General features: G+C 35.9%; 1 long non-coding RNA gene across 6 annotated transcripts; it reads left to right on the forward strand.

Annotated features, from left to right (window-relative positions):
* The first annotated feature begins 239 nt into the window (after nucleotides 1-239).
* Nucleotides 240-21449, forward strand: LOC127874897 (uncharacterized). 6 transcript variants are annotated; one of them, XR_008047166.1, is made up of 10 exons: nucleotides 273-287; nucleotides 903-960; nucleotides 2257-2391; nucleotides 7758-9276; nucleotides 9338-9924; nucleotides 11726-12257; nucleotides 16969-17120; nucleotides 17614-17702; nucleotides 18371-18515; nucleotides 18878-21449. It is a non-coding gene; the product is annotated as an uncharacterized LOC127874897 (long non-coding RNA). The 6 variants fall into 6 exon arrangements; XR_008047165.1 differs by lacking the exon at nucleotides 2257-2391 and having other exon boundaries at nucleotides 240-287; XR_008047169.1 differs by lacking the exons at nucleotides 2257-2391; nucleotides 9338-9924 and having other exon boundaries at nucleotides 266-287; nucleotides 7758-7887.
* The last annotated feature ends 220 nt before the right edge of the window (nucleotides 21450-21669 follow it).

A 21669-nucleotide genomic window follows, 5' to 3' on the forward strand; every position in this document is an offset into this window, starting at 1 on the left:
TGGCCAGGGATGGCACACTCCTGGCTACATACTCAGACCCAGCACTAGTGTACCCACATGGTCTACATGTGACCCCTGCAGGCCAGGTGCTGGTCTGTAGTAGCCGGTCCGACACTGTACTACAGGTGGGCTGGGAGGGGCAGAGTAAGCTGGCTAATCTTGCTACTCAGAAGGATGGAGTGTGGAGGCCACGGTCAGTCTGCTACAGCAGCACTACATCATCCATCATTGTGGGACAGTACCTGGACGACACCATCCTGGTGTTCAGAGTGGAATAGTGTGTACATGTATGTATTAGTTGTTGTAATTAGTGATTAGTATTTTAATTACAATGTGTTGTTTAGCATACGAACATAGTAGTGTGTGATGTTACAATACAACATTAAGTGTGTAGTTAAAGATACAAATGATTTATGTGAACATATTGTTATCTAATTACACAATGTGAGGGGTTTTGTTAGAACATTAGATCTAATGCATATTATGTTATGGTGTCTTAACATTTGTGTCATTATGGTCCTAACATTTAGTTCTTGTAAACTTTGCATGAAAAAACAAAGCATTTCAACTGAAAATTTAATATTTCTACATATATGCACATGAACATAGCAACTGAGGCTATTTTTAAACTTTCATTTCTATAAACACCATGCCATGTAAGAAATGTTTATGGATGAATACTTTTTTAATAAAATATGACATTGTTTAAGTAATTTTTGGAGGAGTATATATTGATATTTTACGCAATGTTTACAGAAAGGTAACACTTGATGTGAGATTTATTAATTTGCCATATTTTATGATGTTGAACATGTCTTATTGATTTTCATTACATTTATATAAATGTGTGTGAGTCCTAAATATACATACAAGAAATACATCGAACTATTCTGCTTCTCCAGTTGCTGCTGGGTCGGAACAACGATGCTGAGGATGTGGGGGACAAGCATGACGCAGAAGGTAAAAGAGACGCTTTGTCAGGCCTTTTCTTGGCCACTTTGGGAAAAAATGCAATTTTGGGATTTTGAATTTGTTTCGTGCTTAAAGTCCATTGATTTGGGAAAAACACAGTTAATATAAGTATTAATAATACGTCAAATGATAGGAATTAAATCCTATTATAATAGTTATAAACTTTGTTAGATCTAATTGAAACATAATTAAGATATAATTTTCATAAGGAACAGCATATAACACGCTTTGGGTATGGGTCCGTTTAACAGACCTATAAATACTCGAGGAAAAGACCCGCTTGTGTATTTCCTGTTTATTAAGATGAGGTGGAAAAGAATGGTATGAATTTGCATAAGGTAAAATATTCTTTTAAATTGTTTGTTTTTTGTAAAATCATATATATTCGTTCACATGTTATTTCGTGGTTAAAAAAATACTTTCATGGACGTGGTAGTTAATGCGTGATTTTCTCAGTTTGGAAACAATAAATTTGTAATTTGTGTCAGTTATTATCCCCCGCCAGAGGCGGAGGGATATTGTTTTGGCGTTGTCCGTCCGTCCGGCTGTCCGTCCATCCGTCCGTCCGTCCGGCACTTTTGTGTCCGGAGCCATATCTTGGAAGTGCTTTGGCAGATTTCATTGAAACTTAGTATGAGTATATATAAGCATAAGAGGATGATGCACGCCAAATGGCATTGTACACCATCTGTTAAAAACAGAGTTATGGCCCTTTGTATCTGTAAAAAATGCTTTTTAATATAGGCACTTTTGTGTCCGGAGCCATATCTTGGAAGTACTTTGGCGGATTTCATTGAAACTTGGTATGAATATATATATGCATAAGAGGATGATGCACGCCAAATGGCATTGTACACCATCTGTTAAAAACAGAGTTATGGCACTTTGTATCTTGAAAAAAATGCTTTTTACTATAGGCACTTTTGTGTCCGGAGCCATATCTTGGAAGTGCTTTGGCGGATTTCATTGAAACTTGGTATGAGTATATATATGCATTAGAGGATGATGCACGCCAAATGGCATTGTATACCATCTGTTAAAAACAGAGTTATGGCCCTTTGTATCTTGAAAAAATGCTTTTTTGAGTGTCAAATATAACACTTTTGTGTCCAGAAGCATATTAGCAGGGGATATCTATTCAACGAATTTGCTTGTTGAAACTTGTATCAACAGTAAATCCTCTGTGATTGAATTGTAAAAGTTAACAGTTTATGATTATGAGAACAATATACCATTTATTATTTTTAACAAGATGATTTTCCATTCTTTTTTGTTGTTATGCAGGAAAAAACTGGCTTAAGACATCTATGAGCCACGCTGTGGAAAAATAGGGCTTAATGCATGTGCTTAGATTGTAGTCCCAGATTAGCCTGTGCAGTCTGCACAGGCTACTTAGGGACAACAATTACCTCTTTAAAGGTATGTTTGGTTGAAAATAAGTATCTTCTTTTGTGAACATCCAGTATCGTCAGAAAGTGTCCTCCCTGATTTGCTTATGTGGATTTCACATGCTAATCTGGGACGAAAGCTTATAATATTGATGAGCGGCAATTTGGCTTATAAAATTACACTGAAAGTTAAGTAAGAATAATAATTATGAATTGACATGACGCCTTATCAGTGATCGCTCCGCCCACTTAATCACGTGGCAGCGGGAAGAGAACCTAGACAAGCTAACACCAAAATGGCTTCTTTGCCTATAGACTGCATATAGATTTACGCGATATTCCGGATGATTTTATGGACTTGTTTAACACCATATTACAGTTGAAAAGGGGTTGATGCCATTGAGTTATTCTGCAAATGCAAAAAATATAGGATTAAAGAGAACATCAGCTATTTATAACGGGTAAATCGGTACATTAAACACGCTCTCAAACGCTTGCGCGCTTACCGAAATCAAACCCGTTATTACGTGTAATGGTGGTATTTGCAATTAATTAACACTTCACCGGTATTTACCCGTGTTATTAAAAAAAATTATTACCGAAACATTCCCCCCTACCTGTGTATTTGACACGAAATAGCGCTTTATAACTGGGAATTCGGTGAAGTTTTACGCGCTTTCTGACGCCGGGTGGGTACCTCAATCCCACATGTTATTGCGTATAAAAGTGATATTAATCATATTAAACATTGCTTATGGGACATGTATCAATCACTTTAATTTAAAGCGCAAAAACAACACAGAAAGTTTGGACATTGTCTGATATAAAATAAGCGTTGTACGAAATAGAATATGGTCAGGCTATTATAAATAAATAAGGCTACCAATATCAGACGCTCGCGCAGGTACCGACTTCCCCGAAGTTACCGCATTTATTGGTTAACTAATATCAGCAGGGGACAAAAATATTTATAAATTGCACTCCTCCTGCAGGACAAGTGCATTAAAATTTTCACTCATCCTGCAAACACATGCACTTGTCCTTCAAATATGTGTGAGAGAAAGATTGCAAAGGACTGATATGACAAACAATGTTTCCTATATCACTGCTAAAATGCTGCTTACTTAGTTATTCATGCCAGCTGATCACAGAAGAAATGTTAACTTACTTTATTTATGAGGAACACAAAATAAATAAATGAAGACAAATTTGTTTTTATGTCCCCCACTATAGTAGTGGGGGACATATTGTTTTTGCCCTGTCTGTTGGTCTGTTGGTTGGTTGGTTGGTTGGTTTGCGCCAACTTTAACATTTGCAATAACTTTTGCAATATTGAAGATAGCAACTTGATATTTGGCATGCATATATATCTCATGGAGCTGCACATTTTGAGTGGTGAAAAGCAGGGTTTTTTTTCGCCCGATTTTATAGCCGAAATTTGGCTATGTTCCCAATCCCAAAAAGTATACTTTTTCCCCAAAATGTTGCAAAAAATTCCCAATTTCCAAAAAAAAAAAAAAAAAACATTTTTTTTTTTTTTTTTTTAGAAAGAAATCTCATGTGTATTTTATCTCAATTTTAATTCAATTACATCTAACAAAGTATTATATGATTTTGTTCTTTTAATTTGAATGATTTTAAAGGGTTATATAAAATGTAGTATTTCCCTAATCAGTGGACTTTTCGTGTGGAAAAAAGGCTAATGAATTTATTTTCCCAATTTCATGAAAATGCCGATAAAATTCCCAATTCCCAAACCATGGGCTATCTTCCCAAAAAGTAGAAGAAAAAAAACTGGAAAAGTCAAGGTCAAGGTTATCCTTCAAGGTCAAAGGTCAAATATATGGGTCAAAATCGCTCATTTAATGTACACTTTTGCAGTATTTCAATATTCAAGATAGCAACTTGATATTTGGCATGCATGTGTACTGTGAAACCATTATTTATCGTCAGGCATTAATTTTCATAAATTTCGTCAGTGGACCGATCGGCGAATTTAAGATCCTAACGAACAATCATGCTCTATGTTTGAACAAAAACAAACACTAAGTTGAACAATATTTTAAAACTTTACCGCAGACATGAGGCATTAAATTCCAACATAATCCATGCACACATTCACTGCTGTTTCGTGATCAAGATTAATCCGGTTTTGACACAAAGGGATGTAGATTACACAAGGTACTTAACTGACACGTTACACTTCTTTAAAACGCGTGTGCAGTACAGCTGTATCGAATGCGTTGACTTCGTTTATGTAGAATGGTAATGAATTAGCGCTAATTGTTTATAACTTTATAACCCATTAGGTGCATTGTGTTTTTCAGGGGTGTTGCATATTAGCCATCACGCAGCGAATGCCGATGAAAGACTTTAAACCAAATGAAAAGATGACGATGTGTGATCAACATGCGTATTTATCACAAATTAATAAAGAATATTTTAATTGCTGTTTGATTGTTTGCGTTTAACCACACTTATTACTATTTTATATGTATCAATTTATTTATTTTTAAATTATTGACATTATTGATTTATATACCGGTAGTTTACTTTATAAGAACAAACACACACATAGAGTTTATAATTTTAATGTTGATATCAGAATAAAAAAAGCATATTATTTAATTATAATAAAAGAATAAGACTAATTGGCAATTGGCTTCGTTGTTACAAACACTCGTTAACGGTTATTCGATCCCACTTGTCCGCTAATCATAACAATGAACGTGTGAATGGCATACATTAAGAGGGTCCATTACTGTCCCTTGATAACAAAAGACTAGTTGATTGGCATGTGACAAACAGGCCCCACCTCCTGCAGTGATTCTCAAGTGTGTTCCCGCATATGTATTACACACAAATCGGATATTGACTGACGCATTTTTTTTAAATTTCAAAATCAGAAATCGGCGAATTTAAGTGCTGACGAAATCGTCATTTTTATAAAAATGACAAAATTTTGTGCTGTCGAAAATAAATGGTTCCACAGTATCTCATGGAGCTGCACATTTTGAGTGGTGAAAGGTCAAGGTCATCCTTCAAGGTCAGATGTCAAATATATGTGGCCAAAATAGCTCATTGTATGAGAACTTTTGCAATATTAAAGATAGCAACTTGATATTTGGCATGCATGTATATCTCATGGAGCTGCACATTTTGAGTGGTGAAAGGTCAAGGTCAAGGTCATCCTTCAAGGTCAGAGGTCAAATATATGTGGCCCAAATCGCTTATTTTATTAATACTTTTGCAATATTGAAGATAGCAACTTGATATTTGGCATGCATGTGTATCTCATGGAGCTGCACATTTTTAGTGGTGAAAGGTCAAGGTCATCCTTCAAGGTAAAATATATGGGTCAAAATTGCTCATGTAATGTCACTTCTGCAATATTGAAGCTAGCAATTTTTTATTTGAAATGCATGTGTATCTCATGGAGCTGCACATTTTGAGTGGTGAAGGGTCAAGGTCATCCTACAAGGTCAAACGTCATATAGGGGGACATTGTGTTTCACAAACGCATCTTGTTTCCTTTTTCTAATGCTTGTGTGCTTTCCATTTCGGATGGTTGAACATCGCTCCTGCCCCCTTTAAAGAACGCTCGTATGTCAGACATTTTTCAGATGAAATTCAGACTGGTTTAAAACCGTACTTCGCAGTAAAATAATTCTTTAAAAAAAATCAATACTTACAGTGAATGAAGTCAGATGGTTCCCTGTCAACATGGACACGCAAAGTTTACACCAAAAAGCCAATATTTACTCTGGACACGATTTCCGGTTCATTCGCGATCTACTTTCGGAATAGATATGCTTTAAGAAATGATTTTATTTAATGAAAAAGAGTCTTACTGGTCAGAAAATACATATTTTAACATCAGTTTTTTTTCACTCGTCACTGTAGGACGAGAGCTTTAGGGAAATTCACTCGTCCTTTCAAGATTTCACTCGTCAATACGAGCGGACGAGTGGAATTTTTGTCCCCTGATCAGTAATAATAACTCTTTAACAATAGCATTTATCGATACGTCTTTATTAAAATAATAACAAAATGGTTTTCACTTGTTTCTGACATACACAGAAACGCGATTTTTAATGGGGATCATGTAACGTTACACGAATGGGGTATCAAAATTCTCAATTATTTTACATGCACACGTGACATAATACATACTTAATAATGCTTAGTTTTTGCTTATATGACATTTCAAGTTTGTGAAATAAATTAATGTTCTATAAAGGGGATCTCGGTAATTCTTGAAGCTTCCACTCGCTCTTGCCAAGACCGCATTGCCGCGTCGGAAATGGTATAAATTTAATTTATCTAACTTATCTTTCTGGATACCAAATGTCGGAGTTGCATTAACCCTTTTTACACCGTGTTTGCCATATTTCATTTCCATTTTATAATCCGAACAAAATAAACAAAACTCGTTAAAAAAATGAGATCTAGGCATTCGAGCTCCTAGTGTGGTTTAAAAGCGTTTATTGGTGACACCACATGAGTGCAAATGTGTAGATACTGTTAATAAGATAATATATCACATGTTACCTTCAAATAACATGTATGATGTCAATTAAGTGCATTACTATCAGAGTAATAAAACACAGCATGAATTAGGCTTCATGCTGGGTTTTATTTCTCTTAAAGTAATGCAGATGAACCTCGCTTCTGACCTAGTAACTGATAAAACTATTTTTTAAAAGTGAAATATGTGATAATCAGATCGATAACATTAACTATTTAAATCTGCTAGTATATCCGATAAAAATATATTATTATTGTCTTTGACAGTGTTGACGTTCAGTTGTTCGTGGTGACGACAGCATGTATTTATACATCTCTTACACTTCTCAAGATCTCTTTTTGGCTTTGGAAACGATATAAATTAAATGTCATCAACTAATTTTTCTAGGATATCGATTGTCCGAGTTACATAATCCCCATTGACACCGTTTAACTACTTTAAATCGTTTTTTTAAAGAGGAAAACAAAAGAAACTCGGAATAAAAGTGAACCTAAACATGTAGCTTGTCTAGAAAATGGCGGACAGGTAGTTGCTAACGAGTGCGCCCGATTAATCGATCGCTGATTGGTGGATCAATTCTAGTGGGCAGAGCGATCATAGATAAGGCGTCATGTCAATTTACAGGTTATTAAAGCATTAGCCAACACTTTTAATGTTTTAATACGAAATGGTTCAATTGCATTAATTTTCATTAATTGCTATTTAGGACAAGGCGCCAATGTAATGCCAAATTAGAAATTCAGATAATTATGTTTTGCTGCTGAAAACCTTCACATCCAATCAAGAGGCATATATGTAGTGTATTATACATTGTTCTATAAAAATGTATTACAAGTTCATATCCCCCACTCTAGTGTTGTTGTTTTCAGGAGAGCACTAGCATTGATATCTAGTTGGCCAAGCAACAGCACCAGTCCGACCTGCAGGAGCCCCAATACAGAACCATCCTTTCCCTCCCCTGATCCCTAGCTCCTCCCACTGGACCTCTGGCCTCAAAGGGTCAGCATCGTTACACAAGTCTGTTCTGCAATAAATCCTCAGCACGTCAAGTTTTCACGCGCTGTTATGAACAACCAAAATGTCCGCGTCGAGATTTCCCCAAGCAAACCTGAGTAGTTTTGTTTAGCTCTAGTGCCCGAGTGGGATGAGTGTTACAGAAGCGAGACATTAAAGCAGCACTTATGGTAACGCTAACAGTGAACGCTAACAGTTAGTTCTCGCTGTGGACATCACAAAGAATCTCACGAAGAATTAAGCGTTGAATAATTTGTTTAATTCTTTATAAGACACAGGGTTCGCACTGTGAGGGCTTGAAAAGTGCATGAAAACGAGTCCTAGGCTTGAAAAGCTCTTGAACAAAGGTTGGCCTTAAAAAGGTGCTTAAAAAGTGCTTAGTTCATGTAAAAAAGCCTTGAAAATGTTTATTTCTGCTCAAAATTACTTTTATCATGGCTTTAATTATAAACTTAAATCTTTCTTATGGGAAATATTACGAAAATGTATCATAGATTCCTTCGCGCAAAAAGTTGAGTACGAAATATAAGTTTCGTACACTATTGAGAACGAAATGTTATGTGTACATGTCACAGATTATGTGTGCTACATCAGAGGTTTTCCATTGTGATCAATTTTCGCGAGTGAAAACGCAGCAATGGGGAAGTGTCGTTTCAAACCAGGGTGGTTAACTGAATATTCCTGGGTACAGAAAACAAATGACATTCGAAAAGCACATTGTTGGGTCTGTATGAAGACCATTGATGTCGGGGGTATGGGGGAAAGCGCTTTGAAAAGCCACAAGAAAGTGAAAACCCTCAAAGAAAACTTGAAATTGAGAAGCAAACAGGGTTCCTGCGATGTGTTTTTTGTTAAACAGGAAGGTACTATTGTTAAAACTGTTAAATCTAAAACAGACATAAAAAACAACAGCCCATCTGTGTCGAACCAGGAAGGCATAGCCACATGCAGAGAGTGTGCAGATAGAAGATTCAAATTCCAGGACCTTCGCAACTTTCAGCTGTAGTATCAAACTCGCAGACATCCATAGACAAATTCGTTTAAAAAAATGATATGTTGAACGCGAAAGTATTGTGGGTATTTATACCGTTTGCACACAACCATCATTTAATTCCAATAAAAACATTACAAAGTTTTTTCAGGTTGTGTTCCATGACAGTACCATAGCAAAGCATAATTATGTGGCTGTTTTGGGGCTAGCTGAGCATTTCAAAACTGTACTTGATAGTTCTATAACTTAACCCTTTGCATGCTGGGTAATTTGTCTTCTGCTAAAATGTCGTCTGCTGAATTTATAAAATTAGCATTTTCTTTGATCTTTTTCAAAGAATACTATCAGAATAGCAAACAGTTTGGATCCAGATGAGACGCCACGTTCTGTGGCGTCTCATCTGGATCCAAACTGTTTGCAAAGGCCTTTAAAATTCAGCTCCAGCGCTTTAAGGGTTAATTAGTGGACAGTACTCAGTGTCTCAGTACTCAGTGTCTTTTGATGAAAGTTTAAACAAGAAAGACCAATCCAAGCAAATGGAAAATGCATTTTTTTAAAGGAAACTACAGTTTACGGACTTGAAAATGAATATTTGGCCTTGGAAAGTCCTTGAAAAGTGCTTGAGTTTAGGTTTGAGATTTCTGTTTGAACCATGAGACAGCTATATATTCAGCAAGGAACGAGAGCAAATCAAGGAACAATCGAAACGATTCATTCAGAAGTGTTTCTGCTGTAGATAGTTAGGACAGTAGTAGCATTACAGACTGTCCTCAGCGCACAATATATTCATGTGGTGCGCCTCAGACGCAAATTTCCCCCATTATTGAAAACAAGTTGCTAAAAGTTTTGCACTCCGAGCCCGAAGGGCATTGCATTGAATTGAGACTAAAGAAGGCTTAAAAACATGACACCAGTTGTGTTGTATGGTCCATTACGCCCTTCGACTCTCAACCCGAAGTTTATCAGAACTCCAACTCGGCCGTTAACAATATCCGCGAGGCCAGCATATCAGCTCAGCCTCTGAGCTTCAGGTGAGACCTTACAGTGTTATTAATGTTGTCAAAGATTGGGCCTTAATTCAGCCCCATTCCTCAAAAAGTCTAAAAAATATATAAATATTTACTGGTTAAAATTTACAATGCGATATTTGCCACAAAAAGTGTTTGATAGGTTGCAATAATGAGTTACTTGCCTTATTAAGCTGTATAAGTTGAAACTTAGTACAATTAAAATACAAATCAAAAATTCTAAATTGTTAAGTATTTGTGTTCACGTATAACTGATTATGATTTTTATGATATCACGTACAAATAAAAGATTTAACCAGAATAGGCTATAATTACTAGTATAATTGCCCCTGGTAGCAAGACAGAGCATCATATTCACCATAGACATTCATCTGTTTTTGCTTTTTTGTCTAATCTGTGGGCAAAACGTGTGTGATCAAGTACTCATATACCGGGTACTTACAGTATTGTGTCTTATGACTTGTTGTATTGTCTAACATTTAAAGTTGTTTAGTCTCGCGTAATTAGTTGTGCACATTTAAATGTGTACAGTCTCATATTTTAAGTTGTTAAGTGTCATGTTAAAAGTTGAATTGCTTTACAGTTAAAGTTGCCGAGTATCACATTTAAAATTATTATGCCCCCCCTTCGAAGAAGAGGGGGTATATTGCTTTGCACATGTCTGTAGGTCGGTCCGTCCACCAGGTGGTTTCCGGATGATAACTCAAGAACGCTTGGGCCTAGGATCATGAAACTTCATAGGTACATTGATCATGACTCGCAGATGACCCCTATTGATTTTCAGGTCACTAGGTCAAAGGTCTTGGTCACGGTGACCCGAAATATTAAAATGGTTTCCGGATGATAACTCAAGAACGCTTATGACTAGGATCATGAAACTTCATTGGTTCATTGATCATGACTGGCAGATGACCCCTATTGATTTTCAGGTCACTAGGTCAAAGGTCAAGGTCACAGTGACAAAAACATACTCACACAATGGCTGTGACTACAACAGAGAGCCCATATGGGGGGCATGCATGTTTTACAAACAGCCCTTGTTTAGTCTTACATTTTAAGTTGTTAATTCTCACATTTAAAGTTGTAAAGTTTCACAATGAAAATTGTTGTAGGGGGAAAGTCTCGCACTTAAAATAACTGAAGTCATGCCTGTTTTTTTAAATTTATTTGTATGCCCCCGGTAGGGTGTCGAAAAAGCAGTTGAACTGTCAGTCAGTCCGTCCGTCTGAAAACTTTAATATAGGCCATAACTTTTGCAATATTAAAAATCTAAATTTGATATTTGGCATGCATGTGTATCTCATGGAGTCGCAAAATTAAAGTGGTGAAAGGTCAAAGTCATCCATGAAGATAAAAGGTAAAAACAAACAAATCCAATGGAAGTAACACGCTTAAAAGGGAGATAATTTATATTTATCATTAGGCAGGTACAGATCATTTTCACATGGGAAGTAATATTTGTAAAGGGGTATAATCAAAGCGGCGCAGTAGGGGCATTGTGTTTCTGACAAACACATCTCTTGTTAAAAAAAGTATTACACATTGCTATGAACTGTACTTAACAATGAATTTTTTCGCAGTTTAAAACCCAAAAATTTCAATATGAAGTTTTTGGGGCATAACATATTTATATAGCGCTATTCTGAGTTCTTATTGGTGAACTATTAATTGCGATATTCTAAATATCAATTAAAGACGCCACGTTTGGCATTAATAAGCAGGGTTTTTTTTGTTGCAGGGCAAATTCATTTGTCACTAAGTCTAAACCAATCAGGTGTTAGTTGACTTTCTATTTTCTTTTCAGCAAACACTATAAGCCGCCAAGATAAAAACATCGTTGAAGTGAAAGTCGATGACAATCCTGACCCCTTCGCTTAAGTAATTCAGCACAAAAACGTCTTGCGTCAGAGTAGCAAGCCTCCAAACATCTTCTCCCATGTTGGCTTCATCAACACTTCTTACAGCGTAGCCTTGACGAGTTCGACTTCCATCCCAGCATCGATGTCGCTTAGCAACAATTCAATGCTGGGAATTGACAAATTGTTCTAGACGAGTCGCTTAAACAGAAACTATCTGATCCAACAGATAGAGCGTTGCGTGACTTGTCCCTTATTTCGACTGAACTCGAGAAGTTGCTCTCGAATAATGTGAACCTTATGCCAGTATGCGATTGACACCATTTAACAACAGTTGCTGTTGAGAATTCCCGGGTTTGAGGTGGCAACTTTGGCGTCGGGACTCGCTCCATCTCTGTCTATGGCACGGTCAAAGCAGCAGCAGCAGCAATAAGAACAACAAGTGGTATCTGAGCGGTGCTCTGGGATACGGGGAATCATGTATGTGCTTAAAGTGTCATCTCTGTGCATACTGCACATACATTAAGTCCTTTTAAAGTGTCATCCAATATTAGCCTGTGCAGTCTGCACATACATTTAGTCCTATTAAAATGTCATCCCAGATTAGCCTGTGCAGACTGCACATACATAAAGTCCTATTAAAGTGTCATCTTAGAATATCCTGTGCAGACTGCACATACATTAAGTCCTATTAAAGTGTCATCCCAGATTAGCCTGTGCATCCCAGATTAGCCTGTGCAGACTGCACATACATCAAGTCCTATTAAAGTGTCATCCCAGAATATCCTGTGCAGACTGCACATACATTAAGCCCTATTAAAGTGTCATCCCAGATTAGCCTGTGCAGACTGCACATACATCAAGTCCTATTAAAGTGTCATCCCAGAATATCCTGTGCAGACTGCACATTCATCAAGTCCTATTAAAGTGTCATCCCAGAATATCCTGTGCAGACTGCACATTCATCAAGCCCTATTAAAGTGTCATCCCAGATTAGCCTTTGTAGATTGCTCATACATCAAGTCCTATTAAAGTGTCATCCCAGATTAGCCTGTGCAGATTGCTCATACATCAAGTCCTATTAAAGTGTCATCCCAGATTAGCCTGTGCAGACTGCACATACATTAAGTCCTATTAAAGTGTCATCCCAGATTAGCCTGTGCAGACTGCACATACGTTAAGACCTATTTTCCAAGAATGAGGCTCATATAGTTCACTTAACATCAGTCCTTTTTCTGCCTGATTGAAGAAAAGCTCCTAACATCAAATGTGAATTATTCGTTTTTAAATTGATCAAACTTGGAAAATAAATAATAAATAAAAGTTGATCTGATATCAGTTTTAGTCATAGAAGGTCAGAACATAGTTTTGTCTATTTTGGGGCCAAAATTTAAACCCTGAACCAAAAGTTTCTCCTTGCATAATTAAATATCTGCTTAAATCGAATTGTTGAATTCTCTTTAATTTGAGTAAAAAAATATTTAAATGCATTCAGCACATTTAAAAATTATTTTCTTCATTTATTTTCAATACTTAATTTAATTCCTGCATTTTGTTTTAAGAGCCTGTTCCTTCTGGTCCAGGACCTTTGGACAAATGTTCAAATAGTACTACCCACAGGCTGAAGCCACTCTGAATCCGGGGCTCCATACTTTCTTGGCCAGGGGCCAAGACTACCTCGTCAATAAGGTGCGTTGGTAATGTAATTTACCATGTATAATTTGTAGTGTTTTACTCCAAATGTCAATAAAAATAGTTTGTGTGTGTTTAATATTGATAAAACTCTATTCTTACTGCTAACTAAAACAAATCATTTATGTAATTGTAAACTATTTATAATAGCTGCCATTTGTATTGCCTTGAAAGGGCTTGATGGGAGTGGAAGCATACAAATTTGTGCTTGTCTGTAATTTTCCCTGTCCTTCCTTTCATCCTTATTTAAGTCCCAAAGGGACATATAATGTTTGTATCAAGTGTTTAGTTTATATCTCATTTGTATGAAGATCCATCAAACATACTTTATTTCTTAAATATATTTTTAATCAAACAACATTGATTGACTTCTGATATAACTGATGCCATTATTGCGAATATTCAAAAAGGAACATTTGTTTGTTTTTGGGGTAAGACAGTCAATTATTGTTTTCAGTGGAGTGAGGAAGTTTACATGTTTCCGCAGGTGCTCGTAAACATATCTATTTCCTTACTTTGCTGAGAAAAAGAATTCACGGTATTACCCCAAAAGCTAACAAATTTCCCATTTAAGTTAAATTTACAAGGACTATTAACCCATTTATGCCTAGCGTCTGGAAAAAAGGCCTTGGTCAGCAGCGTAGACCTGATTAATAGAATAAGTACAATAAAAAAATATTAAATGTTTAACCAGATGGTTTTCCTTCTTTTTGTTATGCAGCAAAAAATAGATAGGCTAATAGATAAATAAGCTGTGATGTGGAAAAATGGGGCCTAATGCATGTGCTTAAATTGTTGTCACAGATTAGCCTGTGCAGCCCACACAGGCTAATCATGGACAACACTTTCCTCTTAAAGGTATTTTTCATTGAACAAATAATCCTCTTTATGAAAATCCAGTCTAGTCAGAAAGTACCCTCCCTTATAAGCTGATGTGAATTTCACATGCTTATCTGAGACGACACTTTCTAACATAAGTGATCCGCATATTGGCTTATGAAAATACATCTCTGAAAATGGAGTAAAAATAGATATAAATGAACAGATAAGTATAGCATAAGCCAACACTTTTCTTGTTTTTATACAAAATGACTTAATTGTATTTATTTTCATGCTATTAAGGACAAGGAACCAATAAAATGCCAGATTAGAAATTCATGTTGTTGAAAACCTTCCCAGCCAGTCAAGAGGCATAATTTGTGATAGATTGTAAAATAATTTGCAACAAGTTCCTATCACCCACTGTGTTGTTGTTGTTTTCAGCAGAGCACCAGCATTGATATCGAGTTGGCCCAGCAACCGCACCAGTCCCGCCTGCAGGAGCCCCAGTCCAGAACAACCCTTCCCCTCCCTTGACTTCTAGCTCCTCTCCCTTGACCGCCTGCCTCAAAAAGTCAGCATCGTTGAACAACTCCGTTCTGCAGCAAATTCTGAGCATGATTCTGTTCTGAACAAACGCAATGCCCACGTCATGTTTTCCAAACATAAGCCTGGGTAGTTTTGTTAAGCTAGAGTTCCGCGTGGGCCTGAAAGGGACAAGTGTTACAGACACAAACAGTTATAGCAGTAGTTATGGTAACGCTAACAGTCAGTTGTTGCTGTTGGACATCACAACAAATATCATGAAGAATAAAAATTTCAATAAGTTGTTCCAATCTTTATGGGACAAACAGAAAATGAACGGAAGAAAATCAAGGAACAATAAAAGCGTAAGCTTTCCAAGTTGGATACATCTGCTGTTGATAGTTTGAACAACAGTAGGGTTACGGACTGCCCCAGATTGTCCTCTCAGCGCCCTGGATATCATAATAGAACGGACTTTTGGCAATATTTCTGACAAAGAAAGGCAATAATGACTTGGTTGTGAATACCCAGAGCACGATATATCCATGCTGACACAGAAAGGCAGTAATGACTATGCTGTGAACACCCAGAGCAAGATATATCCATGCTGACACAGAAAGGCAGTAATGGCTTTGCTGTAAACTCAGAGCACGATACATCCATGCTGACACAGAAAGGCAGTAATGACTATGCTGTGAACACCCAGAGCACAATATATCCATGCTGGCACAGAAAGGCAGTAATGACGGATAAGTCGCTCGAACTGAAACGATCTGATCCAACAGGTAGAGCAGGCGTTGCGTGACACGTCCGTTAATGTGACTGACCTTGATATGTTGTTCTCGAATAATGTGAACCTTAGGCCTGGAGAGCAGTATGCATTTGACGCCATTCAACAACAGTTATTGTCGGCAGTTCTCGGGTTTGGGGTGGCAACTTCGGCGTCGGGACTCACACCATCTCTGTCTATGGCCCAGTCACAGCAGCAGCAGCAGCAACAAGAACAATAAGTAGTATCTTAGCGGTGTTCTGGGATATGGGGCTTCATGTATGTGCTTAAATTGTCATCCCAGATTAGCCTGTGCAGACTGCACATACATTAAGTCCTATTAAAGTGTCATCCCATATTAGCCTGTGCAAACTGCACATACATTAAGTCCTTTTAAATTGTAATTCCAGATTAGCCTGTGCAGACTGCACATACATTAAGTCCTATTAAAGTGTCATCCCAGATTAGCCTGTGGAGACTGCACATACATTAAGTCCTATCAAAGTGTCATCTCAAATTAGCCTGTGCAGACTGCACCTACATTAAGTCATATTAAAGTGTCATCCCAGATTAGCCTGTGCACACTGCACATACATTAAGTTCTATTAAAGTGTCATCCCAGATTAGCCTGTGGAGACTGCACATACATTAAGTCCTATCAAAGTGTCATCTCAAATTAGCCTGTGCAGACTGCACCTACATTAAGTCATATTAAAGTGTCATCCCAGATTAGCCTGTGCACACTGCACATACATTAAGTTCTATTAAAGTGTCATCCCAGATTAGCATGTGCAGACTGCACATACATTAAGTCCTATTAAAGTGTCATCCCAGATTAGCATGTGCAGACTGCACATACATTAAGTTCTATTAAAGTGTCATCCCAGATTAGCATGTGCAGACTACACATACATTAAGTCCTATTAAAGTGTCATCCCAGATTAGCCTGTGCAGACTGCACATACATTAAGTTCTATTAAAGTGTCATCCCAGATTAGCCTGTGCAGACTGCACATACATTAAGCCCTATTTTCCCAGAATGAAGCTCATATAGTTCACTTAACTTCAGTCCTTTTATGTGCCTGATTAAGAAAAAGGTCCAAGCATCAAATGGTAAGTAGGTGTTTTTAAAATTAATCTACTTGATAAATAAATAGCAAATAGCAATTGATCAGGTTTAATCATAGAAGGTCAAGGCATAGTTTTGTCTATGTTTACGGCTGAAATTCAGCCCTTGCACCAAGCGTTTATCCTTGCGTGTAAAATCCGCTGTAATAGACTTGTTAAATTGTATTTATTTTCGCAAAACAATTATTTAAACGACTTCAGCACATTATACAATTATTCCCTTCAATATTTATTTAAGTTCCTGAATTTTGTTTTAAGAGCCGGTTCCTACAGGATCCCATGCTGTCACAGATCGGTACCCAGCTGGATAACAGGCTTTCTGGTAAGCTGGGCCCGGATAGGTGCAGGCAGTCTAAAGCTTGGGCTCCAAACTTTCCTGCCAAGTAGGCTGATATTACCTCTTCTACAAGGTACATTGGTCCTGTAATTTACCGTGTATAATGTGCAGTGTGTTACTACTCAAAATTTTATTTCAATAGTGTGTGCTTGTTATACATTGGTAATACTCTATCCTTGCTGCTAACTTAAACTTAATTCATTACGTAATTGTAAATATTCATAATAGTTGCCATTTTGTATTGCCTTGAAAGGGTGCAGGGGGGAGGTCGTATAGAATTGTAAAATTCTCTCCGTCCTTCCATTCTTCCTTATGTCCGTCCAACTCTTTTGGAGTTACACGTAACTTAATGCAGATTGGTTAGATATGGATGAAAAATGAGTGTATCAAGTGTACAGTATATAGTAGGCTGTGTGTGAAATGTTTATTGTATACCTCATTTGTATCAAGAGCCTTCACACATAATGTATTTCTTATATTATTTAATCAAACAACATTGATTGACATTGATTGACCTCCAATACAACTGATGATATTTCAGAATGCATTAATTATTTGGTTTACAGGGACATATGTCAGTGATGCGCAAAGAGCTGGTGTTCTGTTCACAGAGAAAAATCCTAACAACTCCAACTCAGCCACTACATCTCAATAGGTAAGTCCCCTAACCATAGCAAAACGTACATTGTGACACCAGATCACTGGGATATAAGTCGTCCGTCTACATTCTGCACAGTATGCAACCACAGCAGATTTGCTTATTTCCCTCACAGGTACCCAATAGAACAAGAATGGGATTAATTGTTTGATATGCACAGTTCTGTGGTCTGAGCAGAATTCTACCTTGGGTCCTTTCGATTCCTAGACCAGCATCCCACCACTTGACTTAGGTCCCACATGAATACAGTATTACGCAAAGACATGATATCTGAGCTATTTTCATGTATTTTTACGTAATGCCAATGTAAAGTGATGAAATATTAGGATATTTATTACACTCCGGGATTAAGGGAAAGTCCCTTTCCCCAATTGCTATGCACCTGGTGAACATATTTGTTTCTCTATAACCACCTGTGAAATAAAGTTTAATAATATACTGAAATTAACTCAACACATATTCTCTGTTGATTTAAAATGATTGCATTGCATGTCTATATCATTTTCAGAAGCTTTCCATCTCTAAAACGTTGTTGCCACAAAATTGGTTGTGTTCAAATCTGTTTATGTTGGCTGAGCGATATGGAAGCTTATGGTTGACAAAGACAATTTCTATAATGCTTGACATATTTGCACAATTATCTGTCAAGTTTCTACTTTTTCCAGACAACCTGAATATCAAGGCGTTAAGTTTCTTCTGGATGCAGTTACAGTCACAGCTTTCAAGCCAGCAGCTGTCGATGTATTAAGATTCTCTCCTCTCCATGTTACCTGACCTGCTGCCTGTGAACATCCTGCACATAGAACCTTTGTGAGTTTGTCGGCCTGTCAGGTTGTGTGGCATATATAACCTCAAAACATATTTCTTATTTTGTTATGCAACTCTCCAAACATGTTAATCAGCATGTGGACGTGTACTGTTGCGTATTGTATATCAGCTTCCTTTTGCATTAGTGGAATTAGAGATAAAAAACTTTTTTCATTACATGTTCATATTATTTTGCAGTAAATATTTAATAATTAAGAAATATATCTCGGACCACTTATCTATATATTCAAATCAATGAAGCTTTAGCACCATATGTCAGTTTTGTTCTTTTTCATTGCTTTCCTAAGTAACACAATCAGAATAATGAACTGAAATTAACATTAACATACCTGTCTTTATTTTAGATCCCAATCGATGTAATTAAACCGGCCAATCAAAAAGATAGCCTGGTACAGCACTTGTCATTAGATTGACGCCATGCATGCCTTTGAAGATCATTTATACATACAATTTAAGCATGATAGTCAATAAGTGCCTGCGTTGGCTTCTTAAACTACTCGCAGTCCTGAGCATTTACGATGGAATTCCTCATCTTGAAATATTGGGAAGGCAGGAAAACACCTGACAATATTTAACTTATTTATTGTATAAACAAGACATGCTTATTTTTAGTTTTTACCTATAAAATAGCAATATGTGCTAGGTAAAATAATTGATCAGAACGGTTCATAATTGTGATGCTTCTATTTTGATATGTCTGTCATTATGTCTGTGTACATATTTCTCATCAGTTTGCTCTTTTGAGGCAGTATTTAGTTGAGAATTTCATGTAGTGATGTAATACTAAAATATCAAATAATAATTTTATTTATTCAAACTATATTTACCTTCTGTTAATTATTGATTTATTTATTGACAACAGACACTTTGTTTAATATTAACAACAGTTAAGCGCGTTATAAAAATTGTGTGAATGTACATGTGAATTGTGATAATTAATGCACACATTAATTGAAAAACTATTTAAATAAAGTGGAATTTAGAAGTGCATCATAATTGTAATGGAGTTTATTTAATTATTAAAAAAGGATGCTTTCATTGTTGAAAATATGATAGTAATTCATCCACAATTAATTTTGTTTCAAAGTGAGTATTTTCATGAATAATGTTCCTAGATATGGTTGTAGATTGTTCTTGTTGTATCATATACTGACATGCTCATTATTTATGTTGACATTTGCATTCTAGCATTAAAAGTTCATTATGCTTTAAATATTTGTATGTACACATTTGCGACCAGCTTTTCTAATGTAATAAGTGAATAACGTTACACAGATTTATGTGTCATTGTATAAAAGTTTATTTTGTCGTTTGTATATAGATCAACTGCAAAGCTAATGGTTTTGTTTGTACATTATTCATAAAATGTTGCCATTTCAAACAGATACATTCACTGTTTGAATTCATTTGTACAAAATTGTTTCATATTAAACATCATTTACATATCAGGCAATAGAGAAAAAGAATTGCTTTGGATGAATGCGCACATAAACCTGTATAGTTAATTAAGACATGCATAATATCAGATCATTAACATAATAATATACTTTAAGCATTAGAAACACCTTGTTTTATGTCAAGCTTTTCAGTTATTATAATAAGCAACTATTATCTGGAAATTTGGAAAACAGTAAAGAACGATTCAAGGGAGAGCAATTGTGATATACTAAATAAAAGTCGTCTCCCTTGTTAGAGTATAATTGTACCTCTCAATGTAACAAGAACATTGAATCTTTTTTTTTATTATTCCACACTATAAACTATATACTATATTCATTCAATAATCATTTAAGAAATATGGTTTGCATAATTGTTTATTTCTATGCGTTATACCAAATTCACCAGTATGGCATCAATTTAAGTTCATCATATTTTAATTGCCAAAATTGGCCATACAGTGCTAAAAGTTTGGTATTCTGAATATTATAAGTGCATGTTCTCATACAAATTCACATTGTATTTTTTAACACTGAAGCAATATGTGTTAATATATTAATTTTTATTTAGTGACTTGTTGTTGCTTGTTAAGGTGTCTAATTTTGAATTATAGCTATTAATTGATTGTGACTATTTTCCAGTTTTGAATGATTGCTTTTAGTTGATTTTTACAAGTTTGTAAAAGCTGTTTTCATGTTGACCGCTCCACATTAAATGTCATTGACGCGCATTCACTGCGGCCAGGTTCCGTAAAACTCCCAACTCATCTGCTGTCTTATGATTAGATTCCATACACACATGGTTGTTTATATCAGCTTGCTTTGCATTAAACATGTCTGCTTTGTTGTTGAACAATTATACACAGCTTTTTATTGGACAAAATTGTGCAACATTTCAAATTTTGGCTTTCAATTTTTTATTTCCAACAAAAATATATTTTGTTTATTTGTATGTATATTTAGCTATAATAAAATTGTTTCTATAATATATAAACAACCTATTTATAAGCAATAAACTATATTAGTAAAAGTAGATTTAAGGTTCAAAATCATGTCTTAATTTGTTCGATTATCCCAAATTAACATTTTGCAATAGCAAAACTTTTTGAATAAAGAAAACTTGATGCAACGTACCACCAGGTCTTTTAACCATTGATTGTGTATTACTAACGATCAGGACTTAATCAGAAATTAATAATTGCCTTTGCACGGTTATAATGTTTGTGTTATTAAATTGAATATTTCTGTAGTTTGGTGCACATTAATTGTTGTTGTTTTTTTAAAGACATAGCACATGTCATATAATATAATATCATTGTAGTTTTGGTATGTTTAGGGATATAATCATGTTAATGTATGTGATTTGCTGATCCATTTCTTGTTGTTTCACTCCATTTAATGTATATAGCCATGCATAGAGCAGGAATATTGTTGTACTGTGAAAAAAATGTTGTTATAGCAAATAAAAAATGTATGTTAATTGTTTCCTCACTTCTATATAAATGTCCCTTTTGGCGATGGCATATTGTGATTTGGTCCGTCATACATTGGTCAGACTCGGATACCTTTCAGAACCTTAATAACTATTCTGACAGATCTTCACTTGGGGATTGTTCTTCATGCAGATATTATGTAAGTCGCTTGTTATGTTGTTCTCACGATTAATAAGGTAGTGGGAACGAGATAACTTTGTCATGAGT

The sequence above is a fragment of the Dreissena polymorpha genome, chromosome 1 (genome assembly GCF_020536995.1).
Source record: "Dreissena polymorpha isolate Duluth1 chromosome 1, UMN_Dpol_1.0, whole genome shotgun sequence".
Taxonomy (NCBI): domain Eukaryota; kingdom Metazoa; phylum Mollusca; class Bivalvia; order Myida; family Dreissenidae; genus Dreissena; species Dreissena polymorpha.